Here is a 26194-nt window from a genome sequence, read left to right as displayed (position 1 = left end):
GCCCTGTGCAACGACTTTATTGGTGCAATTAGTCCATTAAAGAGAACTAGAAATGCAATTCCAAGGAATTACCAGTGCATAAAAATGCAAAAATTGTGATGTAAAATATAATAGTTAAAACAGATAATGCAGAGATGGTTACGCATGGTGGTTGCATAGTTTAATGAAAGTTGATAGTTTAAATGTAAATAATTTAAAAGTTGTTGATAGACAGATAGTTTAATAAATGATGATAGACAGAAAGATCTCACATCTAAAGACAAGTAGTAGAGTTTTAAGTCACAGACTATGATTTTGCAATGACTAGGGATCTTGCAGGGTCACTATTTACAAGACTGCAACTAGATTCCTTTAAATTATTACCATCGTGCAATAGATAAACAGGAACTGAAAATTATAGCCTACTAAGTCGTATTTTCGCGTTTCTGCAGCATTGTTTCATGCGTGACATCCCTAACCGATACAGAGTTGTTCTGTCACGTGGAAGAGCCGACTAAATATGTATAAGTAATGACATATTATAGGAATAACAAATAATCATAGGCTACAGCTGTCGCCTACTTTGCCCCTTCCTGTTTGGTGTTGGAGAGAGGTCACTATTGGTTTTCATATTGTTCACGCCACTATTTGCATGAGCCACTTAACCCAAAAGATTTTGCGATAATATCAAACATGTTTGATATTGTCGTAACGGCAAAACTAGAAAAAGACTGACTCCGACTGACTTAAAACCGCTAAGATTGGCACCATACACTTAGCGATCTAGTTGACGGGAGCGCGCTGCAATTCCAGTACAACTCCCATGAGAAAAAAGATCATGGAGAATAAAGAAAAAAATATTTAAAAAATCTTTGTATATTCCCACAAGGTGTTTGGGTGCTCTGAAAATGAGAACCAAAATGATTTTTTAGACTTGTAAAGTCTGCTGTTCAGACCCTGAAGGAATTTATTTTCTGTTCATTGTTTTTTGTGAGAGTGTTTTTTACTTATCTCAGTAAGGAAAATAAATCAAGAGCCTATGTTGAGTACAAATATGTCTTCTGAAGGCTTAAACAGAGCCCAGCCAAAAACTCCAATAAAATTTTTATCAACTTTGAGGGACAGCTATGGCCATGCAGGATTATCCAGACCAAATGTGATGATTTTGCTACATACTATTCCTATTTATGTGCCAGCATGCAAAATTTGAGCCTCCTACATGGTTTAGTTCTTGCGCTGTGGGCTTGTCAGTATAGGCTGTTTCTGGGGCCTGTTTTTCCCCCTTTGAGTCACATATTTACCTCTATTGTGACATAGTTGTGGGTGTTTGTACATTTAATCTGTGTCTTTGTTTTCTGTTTCTGTTTCTGTGCCTGTACTAAACCAAAGTCCTTTTAGGCAAGTCCCTCCACTCGGCGGCCATATAGCAACGCTTTTTGGGCACTCATCGGGCATCCTATTCAGCAGAAATGCACGTGTGCAAGGCTTCACGATACCAATCTTGCTCCAGCGGCGAGTTCACAACACATGATTGGCAAGATGTCTTCACAACACACCATATGATTGGCTCAATGTATTCACATCACACCACATGATTGGCTCAATGTATTCACATGTCAACGTTTTGCCGAGGAAGGGGTGGGATATGTGTAGACAACGGCCGTTACAAACTAACCCCATGCATTTCTATGGAGGATTTTTTGAGTGTTGTGTCTCCTCATTAGAAAGTCTCTGACTAAACCCATTCATTCGTGCATTGTCTTACTATGCCCTGAAGAAGGCCAAGCCGCTATGCGTGGGCATTTTTAGATCCTTTTTGGGCATGTCCAATTTGTATTAAAGACATTTTAATTTCACAAGTCAAATCAAGTTTATTTATATAGGGCATTTCATACACAGAGGTCATTCAATGTGCTTTACATAAACAAAAGCAAACAGTAATAACAGATAAAAGCATAGAAGGGCAATATAGTCAAAGAATAGTTCAAAAGGTAAAGATCACAATAAAAAGAAAACATAAAACGTACAAGTGTCATGAGCATTCTCTCTCCCTGGTAACAACCTTAATTGATTCAATTCTCTGCCACTCTGCTCACTCTCTCTCTACTCTGCCTAACGAGCTCCACCTGGCTCCGCCCTGCTCTGCTCTAATTACTCTGCCAGCTGCACTGCATTTCTCCACTAACCTCTCCCAGTATATAAAGCCCTGTTTTTCAGCCAAGCCCTGTCAGATCGTCTTCAAACCTGGACCAGTAACCTGCCTGCCTGCCTGCCTGCCTGCCTGCCTGCCTGCCTGCCTGCCTGCCTGCCTGCCTGTCTGTCTACTCTCTGACTCCTACCTGTGATTTGGATCCTTTCTTGACTGCCTCCCTGTTCTACTGCCCCGGTTATCCCGACCCGCCCTCCGGATCTTCTCGATTACTCTCCAATCTTCAGCCCCCCCGGTAACTCGAATCTGCCTTCTGTCTCTCACCACGTTTAGTGCCTAGCCCTGGTCTGTACTACTGCCTGCTGTTCACCTTGCTGTGTGTGTGTGTGTGTGTGTGTGTGTGTGTGTGTGTTCCCCCAGGCCTCCGACCACCACCCTCCGCCCGAGACGCCGCTCGATCACTGGGGGACACACACACACTCAGCACCTTGGACTGGAACCCCCTGGAAACTTGGAAAACCCCAGAGCCCCGAGAACCCCTGGAACCCCTGGCACTCCTAGCACCCCTGGAGCCGGAACCTCCAAGACCTCACGTTTCTCTCACTCCTCTTCCCCCCCCTGAACCCTTCAATAAAAAGACTCTGAATTTGAACTTGCGCTCTTGGGTCGTCTTCTGTCCGTGACAACAAGGTAAAATCATTTAAAAATAAAGAATAATTAATAAGCAAAAAAAGGCAAAAGTAGTAATAAAAGTCAAGGTAGAATAGTTTTCAAGGCAGATTCAGAATTTGTAACTCAAGCAGTTAGCAGAAAGCATCTGAGAAGTTTGGTCTTAAGTCTAGATTTAACCCTTTTTGATGTCATCCGAAAGTTGGTTCCAGAGCTGAGTCGCATAGCAGCTCAAAGCATGTTAAGTTCTAAGAGCAGGTTTTACTAACAGGGGTATTTCACAAAAACTATATGAGGGATTAAGCTGGGATTTTTGGGGATTTATTCTCTGCACCTAGCCTGGTCGGGACAGCCAAGCTAAGTTAATTCTAATGGTAGTTATGTTGTCTTATTGGTTCAGCTAGCTGTCATTCAAATCAGACCTCTGTGTGAATTCTTAAGGAGCTTTATTTCCATTTATATACTATTTGGTAAATGTGCAGTGAGGTGAAGCACACACTAATCCCGACGTAGTGACCTGGCTGCTACAGCGGCGCTCGGGGAGCAGTGAATGGTTGGGTGCCTTGCTCAGGGGCACTTCAGCTGTTCCTACTGGGTCATTCCACGTCAGTTTAACCAGGGCCCACACTGATTTAATCTACTATTATTTGTACACTTTATACCCAAGCGAAATAAAGGTGTGGCTTGACAAAAAGTGAACACCCCCTCCACATGATTTCTTCTGGGTGCAGCTGAGCCTCAGACACTGATGTATTTGAATGGATGGACTTGCGCATGCTAGACACAATATATGAACGCATAATGCTAATTTGCTCCCTAGAGCAGCTGATCTCTTCATGCAATAAAGTGTGAGTGACTTACAGAATGAAGACTAGCTACAATAGTGGGTGTGTTTGACTTATAAAGAGCTTATGCTGCCAAGTGCTGTCACTGTATACTTATATACTATACTCACTGGCATCACTGCTACTGTGACAATCCAAGTCTACTCCAGAAATGGGACGTTGGGATCATTTTTACACTGTTCCAACAAAAATTAAGGGAATACTTTAAATTTCACTTATCACCCGGAGAGAAGAAATACTCTTTTCTGATTGGCTGGTGGGGTGGTTATTCATTCTGAATAACGGTACACCTATGAAGTAGATCTGGTAAAAAAAAAAAGTGTAATCACCGTTCCATATCAATGCTTATGAATGGTAACTACTGTATAACAACCATAGTAGGATGACAGTTGAGCCTGGGAGCTGACTTCTTCAAGAACAATGAAAACTACATTTCACTTAATCTTCCCCACCCTTTTCTCCATTCACAAACTAGCCCACTCACACAGAATACTTGATGGTTCCTACAAAATAAAATATTGCCTTAGTTTGATCCGGAGCACCGACCGCTCCAGTGCAGGAAGTGTTCCCCTTCATTTTCTTAACAGTAGTTAGCCTGGGGTGGACCCTGTTAGCAAATTTGATTTTGCGCTGCAGGTCAGTCTTGAAAATCCCATTTCCAAACTTTGTTCCAAGACATCTATGGGCATAACCAGCAGTAAGAACCTAAACCAGCAGATCTTTTCAAAAGTGCAGCACGTCTTGTAAACAAATCATTTAAATGCAACTGTTTACTCAATTTCAGAAAAACAAATGCACATCTGTTTAAACCCTGCTGCCATGTGCTCTATGGAATGCACTGTTCCATCCCTCATCATACAAGGCCAGCCCATGCCCGATAAACGACCGATCCATTGAATCATGGGTTCAGTGTTTCTCTCACTGGGTGAAGGGGGGAAGCAACAGGTCTTAACCGATCCGCATTAAAAAAAAGAAAACAAAATATCTAAAAGGTTTTTTTATTATTTAGACAAAAACAATTAAAATGCTTTATATTACATTTAAAAAAAAAAAAACACCTAAAACTCTTGGGAATTCACATCTTTGCTTGTGTCAGCCCTCATGGTCTTCTTGGGTAGCAGCTGAGCGTGGATGTTTGAAGTACACCGCCCCCGAGATCGTTACCCTCCCGAGCAGGGTGTTGAGCTCCTCGTCGTTCCTAACAGCGAGCTGGATGTGACGGGTGAGATCCTCCTTTCTTGTTATCCTTGCTGGCGTTACCAGCCAACTCCAAAATCTCGGCGCACAGGTACTCGATCACGGCAGCCAGGTAGACGGACGCCCCGCTTCCAATGCGCTTTGCATAGTTGCCTTTGCGCAGCAAGCGGGCGATACGACCGACAGGGAATTGTAGACCAGCGCGGGAAGAACGAGTCATGCTGGACTTGGCCTTAACGGCGGCGACTTTCTTTCCACGACCGGACATTTCTGCAAAGGAGAGATGGTGTTAGTGGATAAATCTTTGAAAGCCAGCCAGCTGGGCAAGTTACAGCATATGTGCTTTATCTTTATAGCGCAGGAGTGAGCAAAAATTAAACTTAAAACACAAAATAAAACCAAAACAGAAATGGATCACGCTAAACGGCTTTGGCTACGAATAACAAATTAAGCAAATTAGACGGCATGCCTAAATAGCTAAATTATAGTTAATAATTTAACGGATTATTTCTTAGAAACAGAATAGTGACTTTTCAATAAGTTTTTACACAATAAGTGTGAAAACATTGTAGGCCTACTTACTCAGTATTCAGTGCTCAATGAGGAAATTCAACAGGACAAATCCACTGCTGCCCAAACCCTGCCCGCGTGTTTTATAGCAACGTGTGCACGTGTGCTCACCAATTCTTGATTGAAGTCAATTGCCAGCACCTGTTTTCAAGCAGTAGTCTGCCCTGTGCAACGACTTTATTGGTGCAATTAGTCCATTAAAGAGAACTAGAAATGCAATTCCAAGGAATTACCAGTGCATAAAAATGCAAAAATTGTGATGTAAAATATAATAGTTAAAACAGATAATGCAGAGATGGTTACGCATGGTGGTTGCATAGTTTAATGAAAGTTGATAGTTTAAATGTAAATAATTTAAAAGTTGTTGATAGACAGATAGTTTAATAAATGATGATAGACAGAAAGATCTCACATCTAAAGACAAGTAGTAGAGTTTTAAGTCACAGACTATGATTTTGCAATGACTAGGGATCTTGCAGGGTCACTATTTACAAGACTGCAACTAGATTCCTTTAAATTATTACCATCGCGGCAATAGATAAACAGGAACTGAAAATTATAGCCTACTAAGTCAGATTTTCAAGGCGTTTCTGCAGCATTGTTTCATGCGTGACATCCCTAACCGATACAGAGTTGTTCTGTCACGCGGAAGAGCCACTAAATATGTATAAGTAATGACATATTATAGGAATAACAAATAATCATAGGCTACAGCTGTCGCCTACTTTGCCCCTTCCTGTTTGGTGTTGGAGAGAGGTCACTATTGGTCTTCATATTGTTCACGTCACTATTTGCATGAGCCACGACCCAAAAGACTTGTTTGATATTGTCGTAACGGCAAAACTAGAAAAAGACTGACTCCGACTGACTTAAAACCGCTAAGATTGGCACCATACACTTAGCGATCTAGTTGACGGGAGCGCGCTGCAATTCCAGTACAACTCCCATGAGAAAAAAGATCATGGAGAATAAAGAAAAAAATATTTAAAAAATCTTTGTATATTCCCACAAGGTGTTTGGGTGCTCTGAAAATGAGAACCAAAATGATTTTTTAGACTTGTAAAGTCTGCTGTTCAGACCCTGAAGGAATTTATTTTCTGTTCATTGTTTTTTGTGAGAGTGTTTTTTACTTATCTCAGTAAGGAAAATAAATCAAGAGCCTATGTTGAGTACAAATATGTCTTCTGAAGGCTTAAACAGAGCCCAGCCAAAAACTCCAATAAAATTTTTATCAACTTTGAGGGACAGCTATGGCCATGCAGTATTATCCAGACCAAACGTGACGATTTTGCTACATACTATTCCTATTTATGTACCAGCATGCAAAATTTGAGCCTCCTACATGGTTTAGTTCTTGCGCTGTGGGCTTGTCAGTATAGGCTGTTTCTGGGGCCTGTTTTTCCCCCTTTGAGTCACATATTTACCTCTATTGTGACATAGTTGTGGGTGTTTGTACATTTAATCTGTGTCTTTGTTTTCTGTTTTTCTTTTTACATGAATTGTGTTTGGCATGTGATTGCTCTCTAGGATCTGTGAGAGGGGCGGGTCTTAGTAATTGGTTGCTTCGGATCTAATTAAGCAATTAACACCTGTGCTCTGTGCCTGTACTAAACCAAAGTCCTTTTAGGCAAGTCCCTCCACTCGGCGGCCATATAGCAACGCTTTTTGGGCACTCATCGGGTATCCTATTCAGCAGAAATGCGCGTGCGCAAGGCTTCACGACACCAATCTTGCTCCAGCGGCGAGTTCACAACACATGATTGGCAAGATGTCTTCACAACACACCATATGATTGGCTCAATGTATCCACATCACACCACATGATTGGCTCAATGTATTCACATGTCAACGTTTTGCCGAGGAAGGGGTGGGATATGTGTAGACAACGTTACAAACTAACCCCATGCATTTCTATGGAGGATTTTTTGAGTGTTGTGTCTCCTCATTAGAAAGTCTCTGACTAAACCCATTCATTCCTGCGTTGTCTTACTATGCCCTGAAGAAGGCCAAGCCGCTATGCGTGGGCATTTTTAGATCGAGCTAAACGCTCTTTTAGATCGAGCTAAACGCTCTTCATCAGACTTGAATATCAGACAGACAGTGGCCATATTTAAACAAGTATAAAAGGTCACATGACCCATCAGAGTGATATATTTAAATAGATTTACAAAACACTTACATACATATATACACAACGTCATAATATCTACAAAAAACATGCACTTATAGAAAAACATTTATATACTATACTTTGTAAAAACATTTTTTTTAAAAGAGTACAAGCTTCCACCCTATCAGAGTACTTGGCTGTGTATCAGGCCGCATTACGCCGTCATAATAAGTAAACATGATATTGGCGTCTATTCAGTCTACAGGTTACTAATCATACATTTCTATAAAGGAGACTGTATTCACATTTCGAAAATATAACCACATCCAAAGAGCACTTCACACCGTCGAGTCGAGACACAACATCACAAAATCAGTTACAGAAAAGGCCTAATACTGAAGTCTTCATTTAAACCTTTAGGTGCCATTGTATCCAGTGTGTAAATCCAGTACAGTTCACGTTTAAGAAGTAGAGTGTCAATATGCCCCCCCCCCTCCGGGGACTCTTAATAGATTCTATTCCGATGTATTTTAGAGAAGCCACATTATGTCTAGCCTCTTTGAAGTGAACTGCCACTGAACTTTTCATATCCTGATTACGAATTGCGGATCTGTGTTCTGTTATCCTGGTTTTGAGTGCTCTTGTGGTTTTACCCACATAGGCCAATCCACAGGGGCAAAACAGCATATATATTACATTTTTTGTTTGGCACGAGATGATGCCCTTAATTTTGTACTTTTCTCCTGTGTGGGGGTGATTGAATGTGTGTGTTTTGTATGTGAAGTTGCATTGTTGACAATTTCCACATTTATAGTTTCCCGATTGGACATTGCTGAGAAAGTGTGTAGGGGGAGGAGGTGGTAAGTCCGCCCTAACAAGCATGTTGCGGAGGTTTGGCTGTCTCTTATAGACAACACGTGGTGGTCCTTGAAAGATCTGTCTCAGTGTCGGGTCTGTATCCACAATATGCCAATGTTTTTTAATAGTCCGTTCGATATCTTTGGCGATGGGAGAGAACTGGACACAGCAAGTAATCCTAGGCACTTGATTCTGGGCTCTTTTCCTGCTCAGACTCTCGGATTGGGACATTTTATCAAATCTATTAGAGGCTTCTGTGATCCAGTGTTCTTTGTATCCCCTTGTTCTGAATCGATCTTTTAGTATGGTAGATTGGATCTGATAGTCCTCATCTGAACTACAAATTCTCCTGATTCTATTGAACTGTGATATGGGGAGGTTTTTCTTAAGAGACGTTGGGTGATATGACTCCCCATGAAGTAAAGAGTTTCTATCGGTGCTCTTACGATACAGATCAGTTTTTAGAGTATTTCCTTCACTTATTACTAAGATGTCCAAAAAGTTCATTTTTGACTCATCCACAGACATGGTGAAATTTAGATGTTGATTACTTTCACACATGTATTTATGACATTCTTTTAGTTGGGTCTCATCCCCTTCCCATATGAAAAAAATATCGTCCAGGTACCGTTTCCAATAGGATATGTTCTGTATGTAGGGATTCTTTTGTGTGTCGAAGATCACCTCTGATCCGAACAGTCCCATGTAGAGAGATGCAAAGCTGGGGGACATTTTAGATCCCATCGCCACACCAGAGATCTGGAGATAGAAATCAGTGCCAAATAAGAAATAGTTACATGTTAGGACACACTCAATCAGATCAAGAAGGCATTCAGTTTTTGGGCTATTGATAGACCTTTTTTCCAAGAAAGATTTTGTAGCCTGTAAGCCACCCTGGAAGGGGACATTTGTGTACAAAGATTCAATGTCCATTGTTACCAGGAATTGTTGGGAATTTTTCAATTTTACAGACTGGATCATTTTGATAAAGTCCATGGAATCTTTCACATATGAAGGGAGCGAGACGACCAAAGATTGTAAAGTATGGTCTACAGCGAAAACCCTTGACGGAAGATGCAAAGAAAAGGAAAAGAGCTTCAGACCGAGCGAGGGCTCGCACACGTACAGACGCGAGGGGGAGATTCGTAGAAAAAAAGCATCAGGCTTGCCTGGTGTCCCTGGATTTGTCCAGTCCACATTCAGGGTGGTTTTGTTATCAAATGTCAGGCGCCTGGCGCAAAAAGGCGGCTCTTATGTTTCTTAATCAGTCTTGGGTGTGTTTTGGGCGTAACATCCTTTAAACCAATCAGAATGATATCTGTCATTCCCTATAACAGCAAGCAGTGCAACTTCAAACAGCGCAGCGGTATTTTGATAGTCAGCGGCGCATTCCAGGCTGGAAGAGAGGGATAGTGGCAGAGAGAGAGAGAAACAATAGGCCATCAAACACATTTACACCAAAAATGTAATTTAACTTCAGCTCTGTGCATATAACAAAAGGCAAGAGCTTTGTAGAAACACAACTGCCAATGAAACACTAACCAGGCTGGTGTAGCGTAGTAGGCTAATGTAGCCTAGCAAATGTAGCCTAGGTTTAACAAGCTGCAAATTCACACTGGGTGCAGCAAAAATCCCAGCTATCCAAAACTTTCTTACATCCCATGTCTACTTAATTATAGTCATATGCGTTGGATAGCCTAATGCGTAATACAACCTGTCCAAATCCAGCAGTTAGGGATCATTATTTGTGTAGCCTAAAGTGACTCAATATTGATTCGCATTGTTTATTATCACATTAAATAACCTAGGACTTCAGAGACAGGGCAAACTTCTACAACCATTCCCAAAATGTTATCCCAACCAATGAAATAAATTTGCGCTTATAACGAGGTGCAGCGGCTGCAGGGGGAGGGCTAGGCATCTGCAAGCGTCTACGCGCCGCAATAATGGACACATACCGTAAGTATCCAAATCTTTCAGATAGAAGTTATGTTGCCCAATCTCAATGGGATAGTGTCGCTCAGCAACATTGCCCAAAAAGCTGTCCCGTGATTTATCACCTTTAGGTAGACAAAATGTCAATAATAAACAGAATTAAATTGAAACAATTTCTATAAAGCACCCCTGTTACAGATAATGTACAGGGTAGGGGAGAGTGTGTGAGTGTGATTGACACTTAGTTCCGAATATCAGGGGTTTGCACGGCGTGTCATCAGATCGGGACGTCACCATATTGGAGATATTCGCTCATTAGAAAGCATTAGGCACTGAAATAAATCCCTAACATTGTCAAGGAAAATGGTTAATTATTGCCGTGTTTTAGGTTGTACCAATAGGTCAGACCGAGAAAACATCTGGAGTAGGTATCGACTTCCAAAAGTTCTTAATAAACCAGGGAGAAAGGAGAATAATGCCTGAAGTTATCAGAGGAAGGGGGCGCTTGTGGTTGGACTTGGTACTGCGTTTCCTTCACCCAACTAATATGGATCTGCGCTGCCAATAAACCGTAATTTCTCGAAATATCGCAGCTTTTCTTGTGGTCCAAGTCCTGCCCTATATGCCTTTGCATCTTGGACGCGTTTTGATGAGCTTTTCTGTAGTTTCTGGTCATAATCACTGGTCAGGTATCCAAAGTGCATAATACTCAGTTTTTATCCCCAGGCCATCCGAACTCTGAACTCACACTATACTGACTTTGCACACATTCACTCTTCAGCACTCTCAAACATTTCCCAACTCTGAACTCACACTATACTGACTTTGCACTCATTCACTCCTCAGCACTCATGACCCCCACACACACACACACACACACATACACCTACAAGACTTTTAGCACTTTTACATCCCTCACCCTATGCTATAGACCTTTTATTATTTTCTTATTTCATCACACGTCAAAACACACACACACACACACATATCTGACTTTCTCCAACTTTTGCACATCTCCATAGAACTTTTTATTTATTATTTTTGATTTCTCCTCCATCTACCCATGTCCTTGATTGCCTAGCCTTTCTGCCCCCCCACCCCCATCACACACACAAAAAACACACACACTTACATCATCACTGTCATCACCTCACATACATACAGCACACTGCTTGCTACAGTAAGCCTCCTCTACATACTTGCTGCACACTGCCCCCCCCTCCCTACATACACAGCACATTGTCTTCAGGATCTTCTCCAACACACATCCCCTACATACTTACAGCACACTGCCCTCACCTACCCCCACACACACACTACACACACACACACACACACAGTCACTGCTACACTCCCCCCGCCGCCACACACACATGTTCATCACTACATACATCATACATACAGTACTCTGCTTGCAATAGTAAGTCCCTTCACCATACTTGCAGTACACTGCCCCCCCTCTCCCCTACATTCACAGCACATTATTTCATCAGGAAGCTTCTCCAACACACATCCCCTACATACTTACAGCACACTGCCCTCACCTACCCACACACACATTACACACACACACACACACAGTCACTGCTACACTCCTCCGGCCCCACACACACATGTTCATCACTACATACATCATACATACAGTACTCTGCTTGCAATAGTAAGTCCCTTCACCATACTTGCAGTACACTGCCCCCTCTCCCCTACATACACAGCACATTATTTCATCAGGAAGCTTTCTCCAACACACATCCCCAACATACTTACAGCACACTGCCCCAATACACAGCACATTGTCTCATGAGGAAGCTTCTCCAACACACATATTGTCTACCCCCACATACACAGCACACTATCCTGTCATCCCATCCCCCAACACACACACCAAGACCCCTGGCAGTTGGGTTAGCCCCTTGAGCCGTGGATCTGCCCAAGGTTTCTTCCTTGGTAAGGGAGTTTTTCCTTGCCCCTGTTGCTCTTGGGTGCTCCTTGTTGGTCCCCCCCAATTCCAATCCTCCCTCACCTTTCTTATGCAGCCCTTGCCACTTAAAGGAGAATTCCGGTGTGATATTGACCTAAAGTGTATTGAAACATGATACCGAATACACGAAGCACCACTATTGAAAAAGCTGTTGGTAGCATCGGCTAACTAGCGCTAGATTTTGGAGTGCAGGGGACAAGCCGAGATGGGCTATGAGACATACGTTCACACTCAGTATCATGTTTCAATACACTTTAGGTCAATATCACACCGGAATTCTCCTTTAATCTACTAAACCCCTCTTCTACTGCACTTTTTATTTAACACATATATCACACAGGTCCTGTCCTGGAGAATGGAGCTCTTATCCTCTGCAACACTCAAAAGTTCCTTTACCAATGTATCCTATTTACACATTAGGCTATAGCCTATTTCATAATGTTCTTTCATGACAGCCCTTCCGGTTGACAAACTGTTGTCAGCATCGCCAGAGTAATTTGGTGAAGCCCCAAGTAAACGCACTTGTGATTTAACAGGCGACACAATATAATAACATTTGACTATAAATGAAATCAGTGCCTGTTTCGAGAAAGGAGTCTGTTACATACATCGTACACACACCACTGTCTAGAATGGGCAGATTTACTCGGACATGCGACTTTAATCGCATACCCCTTTAAGACAGATTCAACGTAATATTGCGCATCTGGTTTAGCCGTTTACGTCCGTCATCTCTCACGCGGCTCTAAAACAAATCTCATGCGCCATCATCCGCCCGCGCCACCATCCCCATTCACTCGTCCTCGCGCGCAGAGGCGCACCGCTTTGGCGGAGTCCTTTGCCGGGGACGAGTATCGCGGGGCAAGCACGACGCATCTCTATGAAGGAAGCTTCCGCTGAATGGGGTGGGGACATTCAGGTAAGAAGCAAAAACTCTGTCATACTGTTTTGCCAACAATGCAGGGTGAAATGCGAATTGGAAATTACCACATCTTGCTTATTGATGCAGTCTATTAAAAATACCTGAACTGAAGTGGAGTGCTTTCATTCTATGCGGAGAGGAATGCGCTTTCAAGGACGTGACATGGAATGGAAGCTCGTTTCACTCTACGAGGTCACGGTGACATTATGCAACGTTAACTGTTACTGTTATGTTTTAACGTCAGTTTAGTTGTTTGTGCACCTGTAGTTGACGTCGGCGCTGTAGAGATCAGATGTTGCAGTTGAGGTGGAGATATATGATGATGCAGGTTTGTGCCTTGGGTACCTACGTGTGTGCGTGTGTTTCCATGTGACTGAGAATCCACGTTTATGCAAACTTGTAGCCGAACAGTGACGTGTGGTCGTTCTATTTTGTCTCCCATGCCTTTTTCATTGAGCCTAAATCTATAATAACGTGGCCTAGGCTATTTCATGACGCCGATCACTAGGTTGACAGGTGTTTTGCATTTTTGACCTTGCAGGATAAAGGTATTTCATATAGACAATTCGTTTGTCATGAACTTAGTTAAAGCTGCAACACATTAATGGTTAAGTCATGTGACAACCGCCAAAATATGTTGTATCCTTTTGCAAATGTATTTTCGCTCAGTATGGACGAATGGCTGACGATGCCTGTGGTCGCTCATCATTTTAAAACATAGTAGGCTACTTGAGCTATGCTACAGCATCAGCAGTAGGTCCATTTATTGCGATGTAGCATTTTCACTCAGGGTGACCACTTCCCATGCACACGCGCAGCAAGCCAATCGCAGCTCATGTGCTGCTTATGAGTAGACTGTAGTGGTTAAATGACCCGTCTCCATGGTAACATCCTTCCTGTCCAATGCTCACACCTCGCCCAGGCTGCTGCCGCTAGCATTGTGATCAGCATGAGTGTGATATCAATGTGTCCCTCTGTGTCTTTACAGGGGCATATAGAAGGATAAAGGCGGTGTGTGGACATCCACTCCTAGTGTTTAGTGTACAGGCTGTGTGTTACACTCTATGGCTGTGGACATCCACTTCTAGTGATTGAAGTGAAAAAGCCATTGTTAGATAATTTTGTACGCTTTGACGCAAAAAAGACAGGAGCCAGTGGTCCAAAAGAACAATACAATTGTATTATCTTTGCAAAGAGAGAGAATGAGACAAAGCAATGGTTCGTACCCAAGCTCTGACATGTTCTGCAGGCAAGCTTCTTTTATATCATACAATCAGGATGTGACAGTTAACACATGGCCTAAAACATGACATAGCTTGACCCTCAGGTCAGATGGCGCATTCCGAAATTGTGACATGAGCTTCTCTCCGTTCCTCTGTGGTCAGTTTTAAACTTTAACTCGGGCGACTCTGCATGTCTGGATGCATGTGAATCCAAACAGCATCATAAGGATGCATGTCAATCAAAACGGCATCATAAGGATGTATGTGATTCGAAACAGCATCATAAGGATGCATGTCAATCATAACAGCATCATAAGGATGCATGTGAACTAAACTAAATCAATTTAAAACACTTAAATGTTTTAAGGCAGTGCAATAACTAAAAACATATAACTTATAGGTGTTTTAAAACGGTGCAATATTTTTTCCTAATTATCATTATAAGATAACAGATATATAAAGAGTTTATATTTCTCCATCCACTTCTAGTGATTAAAGTAAAAAAGCCATTTAGTGTAATATAGCATTTTATACTAATCAGAGAGGACAATTAGTGGGAGAGAAAGATGGGGCGAGATCGGGAAATGACCGAGGGCCCCGAACCTGAGTACCCGTGGGCACCTGGACCCAATGCCCACCCAGCCATGCCCACATACCCACCCAGTAGTGCTGGGCGGTATACCGGTTCACACCGTATACCGGTGTATATTTTCGCTATGATGTGAATTTTTAATATACCGCCATACCGGTGTATTTGATTACACAACGTTTAGAACGCTGCACGCGCGACAGTGTTTCCGACGGGACTTTTTTCACACGCACGCATGGTGCGACTGCGAGGCGTAGTGAGGGTTAACACAAAACACCTTAAGTTTTCCCCCTGAAGTATGACCCTTAAGGCTTACTTTCTCCTTAGGTAAGGGGTTTATTTAAGGGTGTTGCACAGAATACCTTAAATTGTTTCTTTAGTTAAGGAAAAACGTTAAGGGATACTGGATTGAAAGGGATTTACCGTCACGGAAATTCTATTGAGATTTTTCAACAGTTGTAACTAGCTGGCTAGTAGGTGATGTCGTTAGTTAGCAACCCACCGAACACAGTGATGTTTAATGATCTTATCATTCATCTCACCTTAAGAATATTCGCTGAAATTATCCAGGTAGCAAGTGAAGCATGTTATAGACATGAACTGAGCAATACTAGCTGGCTAGTTAGAAATGAGCCTGACCGTCATCGGTGCACCAAAACAAACTTTTTTGTTAATGTTTTGCCTAGCGAACCGAACCGAAGCTCATGGCAGGCTAACAAGACATCCACATCCACATGATGTTAACGTTAGCCTACCACTAACGTCATGCAAACCACACAATAACAATAAGGCATGTTTCTAATAGGCCTATTTGTCAGAGTAAGCATATTAGCAGAGAGGTTTTATTTTAAATTGTATAATTTTCAAAAAAGTATAATTATTGCAAGTTGCACTACTTTTTGTATTGGTTTTATACAAGATGTTTGTGAAATTTGCACAGTAAAAGTTCTGTATTTTGACTGCAATAGTCTTTGCATTCTGTTTAGATTCTTCATTAGAATCATGAGTGGCTCTATGTAAACAGCATCATTTTCTGGGGCCATGCAAAACTGCATTACCACTAGTGTGGAGTTATCCTACATCATGACAGTAAAATAGACCATCCTTAGTCAATGTACTGCAGCAATTCCTCTCTCAACCTGTAGAAAATGCTGAACATCTGATTATGCATGAAAAAAAAATACTGTCATATACCGTGAAACCGTATAAAAAATATATTGATGTATATCACGGTATAAAAATACCGTGATATACATTTTTGGTCATGCCGCCCAGCACTACCACCCAGCCATGCCCACATACCCACCCAGCCATGCCCACACACCCACTCACCCAGCCATGCCCACATACCCACCCAGCCATGCCCACATACCCACCCAGCCATGCCCACATACCCACTCACCCAGCCATGCCCACATACCCACCCAGCCATGCCCACATACCCACTCACCCAGCCATGCCCACATACCCACTCACCCAGCCATGCCCACATACCCACCCAGCCATGCCCACATGCCCACTCACCCAGCCATGCCCACATGCCCACCCAGGTGTTAATAGTGACATGTCACATTGTTGTTACAGGTACTTGATGCAGAGTCTGATTCATGTTCTCAGATAATTGATCACATTTAGTCATTTCCTCGTCTGTCCTGGGGGATATTCCATCAACCTCGCTAATGAAGGCTGCGCTTAACAGAAATAGCCTGGCTTGAACTAGCGTAGACTTTCACTTGGGGCTGAAGCCGTTCCATTAACTCAAGTTAGCGGCATCTTGGCCTCGTTTATTCAAGTGAGGTTTAGTTCAGCTTCATCTCTGCTCGTGCACGAGGTAGAAAAGTAGACCAAAACAGTAGATTGACGAAAAGACGATATATGTCATAAAATTAAGACAATACTAGACGATTTCTGTTCGATAGGCAAGCGCCATCTACAGGATTTTCATCGAAAGTCATCAAATTTAACTTCGAGAGAAAAAAATAGATTGCCTACAGAAATTGGAGAATAATGAAAGCATAGGCCTACATTTAAAATAACAATGCTAATGGTTTGAAATCAATTGCGAGTTTGATTGGCTTCCCTCTTGAACACATCTAGACTATACAGTATATGCTTGAACAAAACGAGTGAATGAATAAATAGTATAAACTCAAAAACAACTTTGGCATATATTCAAAACTATCTATAGCCTACGTTCTTATATTAAAAGAGTTCACTCCAAATTATTGTCTAGGTGTAGGTGGTCATAAAATAAATTAGTATCAACATAATAGCCTATTGTCTCCCATAAGTCCCAAAGTGTTTGAAATAAAATTATCTGAAATGCAATGGCTTTCAATTCAATTTATGCCTAGTATTTAATCTGTGTAGCACGATTCGCTTATTACAAGTTTGTTTACCATCAGATTGAAAATCTGGCATAGTATGCCTTTAATGTCCTTATTTGCTCATACATTAACGTAGTTGGTTTAGCCTGAAGTGTTCCAGGGTAGGCCTGCACAATAAATCGTTATAAAATCGTGATCTCGATTAACCCTTGTGCACCATTTAATTTGTAAATGACTTCGATTCTCATTTAATTTTACGAGCCGACTGCATCGTAAACTTTACTACTTTTTTCTGTGAGTTTTAAAGTTTCAAAGTTCAGGGCTTCACCCTCAGCCAATGACAAAGCTCCTTTTAGTCACGTGTTTCACTGGTGGAGCGAGTACGGTAGTTTGACGAAAGCCTTCGAGGCTGCAGCTTTGTCGAACTACTGCGACAGGAAATAAACAAAACCAGGTAACCTACTATCAGTGTTGGGGGTAGTGAATTACAAAGTTACTGTAATTTAGTTACTGTATTGGTGTTACGGTTCCCCAGGGAAAACTGTCACATAAATCGGAAAACACAGGTAGGAATTTCAGGGGCCGTAACAATTGGGTAACAAAGTCAGATAACGCATTACAATTCAAATTTCAGAAATTACAGTTAGGCTGAATAACTCGTCCATCCCTGAGTTACTCACAATTTCTCTAATATACTTATGTTACGGTAATTGTAAAGCAATTTACAAAAGATTCACTGAACAAAAATGCTGATGTGGGACATGAAAATTTAGCTAGCTGAATGCAATGCAATCAAGCATTTTGGACGATATATTGTCACAAGCTGGCAGAATAGGCAACAGGCCGATGTGTGTTTTTTTTGGAGACTGTTTTGCGAGACAGAGACTGAGTTTGCTGCTGATATTCTGGGGATAGTCTACAATAGTGATGGGGACGAGACCGTCTATGCCGAGTCCGAGACAAGACCAAGTCTTTGAAGGGTCGAGACCGAGTCGAGACCGAGTCAGTTGGTTTTCAAATACAGTCGAGTCCGAGTCAAGACCGAGTCTTTGAGGAAGCAAGTCCGAGTCGAGACCGAGTCCTTTAGGAGTCGAGACCGAGTCGAGACCAAGACCATAAAAACATGTCAGTTTTCATATTCATGATTTAATATCACCCCAATTAATAATCAACAGTTAGGCCCAGGCTTGGAATTTCACCATTTTAGGGGCAAGGCCACTTGGCCTTCAGTTGGGCATATTTGGTGGGGGGCACAAAGGCCACATGTCAGGGCACCAAGGCCAAAGTTAACTATACAGTAGTAGGCTATACATGTGTCTGTGTGATGAGTAGGCTTAGCGATTGTGAGTATATCAACTGAGAAGAATGGGTGAGTTTGGACGCATCACTGGTCTACAACATAGCCAATGTACGACTTTAGCCTTTTAATATATTTGCTGCATTGGATCAGTCTTTCTAGAACAAGAAAGGGCTTTCTAGCCTCACGTCAGCAGCGCTGCATCACCCATATAGCCTACATTAAAACAACCAGCGGATGGTGGGCGGGTACAGTTTTGAAAATTGTTAAAAAAAACTTTGCTGCTGATGGATGATAAGTTTTGCTATGCAGTTATGGTTGAAATAATAGCCCATCAGCGCATCTCTAGTGTGTGTGTGCCTCTCTCTCGCTCAGAGGGGAGGGGGAGGCTGAGGGGTCGATCAAGCATGGATTCTAAACTCTGTGGTGGATAAGATCTACAATTAGGTGTTAATTAATATTACTACGCTAGGTCGAAGTACTCCCAGTGCTATTGCGCCACACATTGTAGTTCTCCTGTTTATTCCTTGGAAAATCGCCACGTTTCATGTTGTGTGACCGTAGACATTTTTATCAACTACTCGTGCAACTGTATTTAAGTCGGGAAAACGTGGATGTTTTTGATTACTTCTACGTCTAGCTACGTCTGAGCCCGCTAGCATAGCAATATGCTAACACAGTCGTGCCGTGCACCAGAGCGGTTGAGTGCACGTACCGACACGGGAGAGGTATGACTCAACTTGTGAAAGTTAAGGTAAGAACATATATTACTACTGACATTGGGTGGCGTGTTCCTTTAAGTAGAAATTTCACGTATCTGTACTTTACTTCGGTATTTAAATTTATGTCAACTTTCACTTTTACTCTACTACATTTCCTAGATAAAATGTATACTTTTACTCCGTTATATTTCCACTAAGCATCTTCGTTACTCGTTACTAAAACATACAATTAGAAGAAATGTGTGCGACTGCAATAAGGGAGGTTTGGTGAATCACTGCTCCTAGATTGCATTACGCACGCTCCGCACGCTGCACGCTCTATTTCAGTGCTTGTTTGTTGCTAAAGGAGGAGGACGCACAACTGAAACCGCCATGAAGCACGAGCTGGAGGACTGGAGGACCTCCCGTTATCATAGACGACCACCCCGACGATGGTGGTGAACTCGGTGAACAGGGTAGTGGTGAAATATAACGTCATACAACTGTGGCCGTATTTGCAAGAAATGTTTCTGTACATTGGCAGCTTTCTGTGAAGCTGAACACTCCGCTACCTGCCTCCGCGGCCTGTGAAAGGCTATTTAGCATCGCAGAACTTGTCTTCAGTCCAAGAATAGTAAGACTGAATCAGGCCCGGGGTGGGTAATCAAGAGAATCGGGAAAATTCCCGGTAGCCGCTTCACTTTTGGGCCGGTCGAGGAAAAAAATATTGACACGTTAGTCTATCTTTTCAGTAGGACACGCTCCGCATTCTGTGCATGACACCAATGCAATGCCTCTGCATGGGTTGTAGCCTACGTGAGGGAGTTCTCCCCTCCCAAAAAGAGTTGGTTGGGTCCATATAGCCCGTCTTTTCCAAAAAGTTTTCTCAGATACGGATAGCCGAGCCGGCCCTACAGTAGACACAACCGTCAGGAAGGATGGATGGTAGAAAGAGGCCAGGAGAGACCGAGCAGCAGATCAACCAGTCGACCACTGAAAATAATGAGCCCGAAATTAGTGATGAGGAGGCCATGACTACAGGGACAAGTAGAGAGGATAAATTAAAGTTATTTAATGTAAGAAAGAGCAATTACCCTACATGATAAATATGCCTTGTTTGCTCAGAAGAGGGCGTAGTAAAGGAGTAGGTTAAATCACCAAACAACAATATAGCCTACCCATGCAAAAAACATGTAGCCTAAATATTAGTTCAATATGCCTCTTTGTGGAAGCGTGGGATAGGCTACATTTCAAAGGCTTTCTTTCTTTCTTTCTGTTTTTGTTAACTTGTGGAATATTTTTTGTTAACTTCTCAGTTGAAGTGAATAATTATATAACCTTTACTGTACACATTTGTTGAACCATGGTACTAATAAAAACTACAGGATAGTAAGAGCTGAAATGTTGCTTCATTTATCTAATTTCCACCACTATGGAAAACGTTGGCCGGCCTATGGCCTGAAACTCCCGGGCACTGAATTCTGTCAACTTAGAAAACCAGCTTCTTTTGAAGATGAACAGATACCTTTTCAGTTTCAACTATGACTGGCATATTAGTAGCTGCTGGACATAGGTGGCCTGTGGGTGTGTGAGAGTGAGATGGTGACCTGGGGAGTAAGCCCTAGAAATGCTCATACCACATGACCAAAATGTTCTCCCTACCAGCAGGTCATTTTTATTTTGAAAGAAATAAGTTATTAATTTTTCATTTTTACCTGAAGTTCATACAAAAGTGGCATTTCTGTTTCTGTATTTTTCTTTGATGTCAGCTCTAAAAATATGCTGTTTGTTCTTTGAACTTAAGAGTCCTAGAAAAGAATGTGATTTTGATTTGATGAGTGAGATTAAGAAGATATGGGAACCCTGAATATGCTTTACTACAGTATAAGAAAGCCAAAATAAAGTTCACAAAAGTTCAAAATAAAACCGCTTGCTTTTTACTTTTTACTTTTACTTCAAATACATTAAATATCAGGAAATTACTTTTGATACTTAAGTACAGTATATATCAGATACTTTAAGACTTTTACTTAAGTAATATTCTAAAAGGTAACTTTCACTTCTACCAAAGTCTTTTTCTAGTACGATACTTGTACTTTTACTCAAGTATTGCTTTCTAGTACTTTATACAACACTGGTCGGGGTTCAAACCGGCAACCCTCCGGTTACAAGTTCGAAGTGCTAACCAGTAGGCCACGCTGATGAAAGGTGTGTGACTGCTAGCTGTCTTTCCCATTGGGATAAATTATATGATGTTCACTTGCTTGCTAGGGGCTTCTCTGTGACGAAACGCCGGTTGTTAGTGATTGGTTGAAAGTTTAAAGGGACACCAGGCAACGTTTTCGTGTTAATTACTCATCTTCGTAAGTCGTTTTATGGTTAAATGACTCATTACAGGGCGAATGAAGGCTCTCTCGCCCGCCCCTACTGCCTGTAGGAAGAATATCCCGCTTTGGTAAAAGTTCAGTGTAACGCACTCCGCCGATCGAAGCAGGATCAGTTTACATCCTGCATCCACAGCACAGAGGCAGGCTAACGAAATGCGATTGTTGCAAACGTGTGTATAATGGCAGAGCCGGCGAAGAAGCAGCGAAAACCCTTGATGGAATATACAAACAAAAAGGAAAAAAGCGAGCGAGGGGGAGTTTCGTAGAGAAAAAGCATCAGGCGCCTAGTGTTCCTTTAAAGTTAAGGTCTGTTAATGTTCCCATGAGTTGCCTAGTGTCCCTTTAAAGTTAGGGTCTGTTAATGTTCCCATGAGTTGCCTAGTGTCCCTTTAAAACATTGGACTAGTGAAAAAGCATCAGGCTTGCCTAGTGTCCCTTTAAAGTTAGGGTCTGTTAATGTTCCCATGAGTTGCCTAGTGTCCCTTTAAAACATTGGACTAGTGAAAAAGCATCAGGCTTGCCTAGTGTCCCTTTAAAGTTAGGGTCTGTTAATGTTCCCATGAGTTGCCTAGTGTCCCTTTAAAACATGGGACTAGTGAAAAAGCATCAGGCTTGCCTAGTGTCCCTTTAAAGTTAGGGTCTGTTAATGTTCCCATGAGTTGCCTAGTGTCCCTTTAAAACATGGGACTAGTGAAAAAGCATCAGGCTTGCCTGGTGTCCCTTTAAAACATGGGACTAGTGAAAAAGCATCAGGCTTGCCTGGTGTCCCTTTAAAACATGGGACTAGTGAAAAAGCATCAGGCTTGCCTGGTAAAGCATCAGGCTTGCCTGGTGTCCCTTTAAAACATGGGACTAGTGAAAAAGCATCAGGCTTGCCTGGTGTCCCTTTAAAACATGTGACTAGTGAAAAAGCATCAGGCTTGCCTGGTGTCCCTTTAAAGTTAGGGTCTGTTAATGTTCCCATGAGTTGTTTATGGTAACATTATCATTCTATACCAACGGTGGAGCGAGCCTGGTGTCCCTTTAAAACATGGGACTAGTGAAAAAGCATCAGGCTTGCCTGGTGTCCCTTTAAAACATGTGACTAGTGAAAAAGCATCAGGCTTGCCTGGTGTCCCTTTTAAAACATGTGACTAGAGAAAAAGCATCAGGCTTGCCTGGTGTCCCTTTAAAACATGTGACTAGAGAAAAAGCATCAGGCTTGCCTGGTGTCCCTTTAAAACATGGGACTAGTGAAACTCAAATGATTTTAGAAATATTTAGCCAAAGCCAAAAAGTGTTACTTTGTGCCCCGGGGGAGTTTCGTAGAGAAAAAGCATCAGGCTTGCCTGGTGTCTCTTTAATGATTTTAAACTTCAAACAAGTGCCCTCTTACCCGGAGGAAAAAAACGAGGCCAGACGTGTGTGTGTGTGTGTGTGTGTGTGTGTGTGTGTGTTAATGCGTGTGTGTGCGTGTATGCGTGTGTGTGTGTGTGTATGCGTGCGTGTGTATGCGTGCGTGTGTATGCGTGTGTGTGTGTGTGTATGCGTGCGTGTGTGTGTGTGTTATTATCCGTCTGGGTCTGGAGTGTGTGTATGACTTTGTGCTGGAGGACACAGACTTTGCTCCTGTGGCGTTCTGACTCACTGTGTGGGTGTGAGTGTGTGCGTGTGTGTGTGTGTGTGTGCGTGCGTGTGTGTGTGAGTGTGCGCGTACAATGACTCGCAGTATGTCTCCTTAGAGCTGTGAGTCGTGAGTGAGCCTTGCTGCATGCACACACACACACACACATACATGAACATTTATGCACATACAACATGTATGGATACAATTTAGTTAGATAGATAGATAAGATAGATAGATAGATAGATAGATAGATAGATAGATAGATACTTTATTGATCCCCAGGGTAAATTCAAGGTCTCAGCAGCATACAGACAACACAAACACATTCTTTAACAGCAGAAAGAGTAATTAAAGTATATGATATAAAAACACAACTAAGCAATAAGGACACTTCCTAGGCTGTGTGCATGTGTGTATGTGCTTGTGTGTGTGTGTGTGATTGACATTAGCAAGGTGACCTGGCGTGTCTGTATCTGCAAAGGGGCGGGACAACTGGGTGTGGGAGTGGACATGCTTATGTCATGAGAATGACATGAACCTGTGTGTGTGTGTGTGTGTGTGTGTGTGTGTGCGTGTGTGCCCTTTTGTGCCTCTCTGTGTTTGTGTGTCTAGCTCTAGCTCTCTCTCTCTCTCTCTCTGTGTGTGTGTGTGTCTAGGTCTAGCTCTCTCTCTCTCTGTGTGCGTGTGTGTCTCTGTGTATGTGTGTGTCTAGCTCTCTCTGTGTGTGTGTGTGTGTGTGTGTGTGTGTGTGTGTGTGTGTGTGTGTGTGTCTGTCTCTCTCTCTCTCTCTCTCTCTCTCTCTCTCTCTCTAAGGACTTTCAGATAAAACCTCCGGAGTACATGAGGAGGTTTGTCAAATGGAGGTTCTACCCTTCGGATGATTCAGATATGATGCTAACCTGCGGACCTTATACTGACCTATGTGTGAACAACATACACGCACATTACAGAATCTCTGTGCGGTTGTCGAGTGAGGGGAGGGGGCTTGCAGAGTTCGCAAGAGGCGAGATATGACACAGAATATGTGTGTGTGTGTGTGTGTGTGTGTCAAAGTCAAAGTCTGCTTTATTGTCAACTTCACATGTCAAGACCTACAAAGAGATCGAAATTACGTTTCCTACTATCCCACGTTGGAGACAAGACATATTTTACCAATTAGGTCCACAGACAAACATAACATTCAAGTAAACAATATAAAAAGTAAAAATAAGAAGGCACATACAATGAAGAAAATAAGAGCTGCAAATTGAGTTGAAAATGTGCAATTGTGCATACAGTAGACAGTCAATATAATGGTGCAAAAGTCAGGCCAATAAATGGCTGAGGTAGTTCTGTTTGCCCTAAGTAAGCAAGTGGCATAGTGGTGCAAGTTATGTAAGAGCAGCAGAAGTGTGTTCAGAAGTGTTTTCAGGACAACAGGACAACAACAACAAGTTGCAAAGTGTGCAAGTGGAGTAGTGCAAGGCAGCCATTGTGGGTCCAAAGTCCAGGATGTTATGTAGCTGAGGGTGGAGGTGGAAGAGAGTTTAGCATCCTAACAGCCTGGTGTATGAAGCTGTTGGTGAGTCTGGTGGTGCGGGAGCGCAGGCTTCTGTACCTCTTCCCAGAGGGCAGTAGATCAAACAAATTGTGAGCGGGGTGACTTGCATCACTCACAATTTTGGTCGACTTGCGGGTGAGGTGGGTGATGTAAATGTCCTTCAGGGAGGGGGGAGTGAAGCACCAATAATCCTTCCAGCTGTGTTCACTATGCGCTGCAGGGCTTTCCTGTTGTATTCAGTGCAGCTTCCCCACACAGCGATACAGCTGGAGAGGATGCTCTCAATGGTGCCTCGGTAGAATGTGGTCATGATGGCTGGTGGAGCACTTGCTGCGCCTGAGTTTCAGGAAGTACAGGCGGGCGCCTGAGCTTTTCGCCAGTGATGCAGTGTTGGTGGTCCAGGAGAGGTCTTCACTGATGTGCACCCCCAGGAATTTGGTGCTGCTCACTCTCTCCACCACAGCAACCGTCGATGGTCAGTGGCAGGTGTTGGGTGTGACTCCCCACGGAAGTCAACAACAATCTCCTTGGTCTTGCTGGACGCTCAGCAGGAGGTTGTTGTCCCTGCACCACGTGGTCAGAAGGTCGACCTCCAACCTGTATTGACCTGTATTCCTCGTATGTGTGTGTGTGTGTGTGTGTGTGTGTGTATATGCATGTGTGTGTGTGTGCGTGTGTGTATGCATGTGTGTGTGCGTCTGCGTGCGTGTGTGTGGGAGGCTGGGGGTCAGTGGGGGGCTGGCTCCTGGCCTGGTGCCTGATCACATTTATCCGTTAGAGGGTCTGACCACACAGCAGGGTCCTAACACCATCTCAAGTGCAGGGTCCTAACACCATCTCAAGTGCAGGGTCCTAACACCATCTCAAGTGCAGGATCCTAACACGCTGTTCACCATCTTAAGTGCAGGGTCCTAACACCATCTCAAGTGCAGGGTCCTAACACGCTGTTCACCATCTCAAGTGAGGATGTTATTATTCTGCTCACAGCTGTACTTGTGCTTGAGCCATTTCTCCGTCTGCTCTGCAGTCAGTCTCGGTTCTGTGCCTGCCTGAGCTTATATTTATGGCCTTGTTTTGATTCCATGCATTGCTCTCCCATGTAGAACCTACAAAGCATCAAGCCTACTTTTCATGTGCTCACACGAAACTTTCAAGTGCTCACACAAAACCTTTTCATGCGCGCACATGAAGGTTTTGAGTGAGTACATGACACTTTCGAGTGAGGACATGACATTTTCGAGTGAGTACATGACATTTTCGAGTGAGTACATGACATTTTTGAGTGAGCACATGAAAGTTTTGAGTGAGG

The 26194-nt window shown here is 42.7% G+C and overlaps 1 protein-coding gene and 1 pseudogene across 1 annotated transcript in view; one reads left to right on the top strand and one right to left on the bottom strand.

The window, feature by feature from the left end:
* Positions 1-4670: 4670 nt before the first annotated feature.
* Positions 4671-5509, bottom strand: LOC125293563 (annotated as a pseudogene).
* Positions 5510-13005: 7496 nt separating this feature from the next.
* Positions 13006-26194, top strand: part of snphb (syntaphilin b) — a 42653-nt gene continuing 29464 nt past the window's right edge. Inside the window, exon 1 of the mRNA XM_048241234.1 lies at positions 13006-13212. The gene's annotated coding sequence lies outside the window, so the exon portion shown is untranslated. The remainder of the gene's footprint in view (positions 13213-26194) is intronic.

Source organism: Alosa alosa, chromosome 4 (genome assembly GCF_017589495.1).
Source record: "Alosa alosa isolate M-15738 ecotype Scorff River chromosome 4, AALO_Geno_1.1, whole genome shotgun sequence".
NCBI lineage: Eukaryota > Metazoa > Chordata > Actinopteri > Clupeiformes > Clupeidae > Alosa > Alosa alosa.
This window is presented reverse-complemented; position numbering and strand designations above follow the sequence as displayed.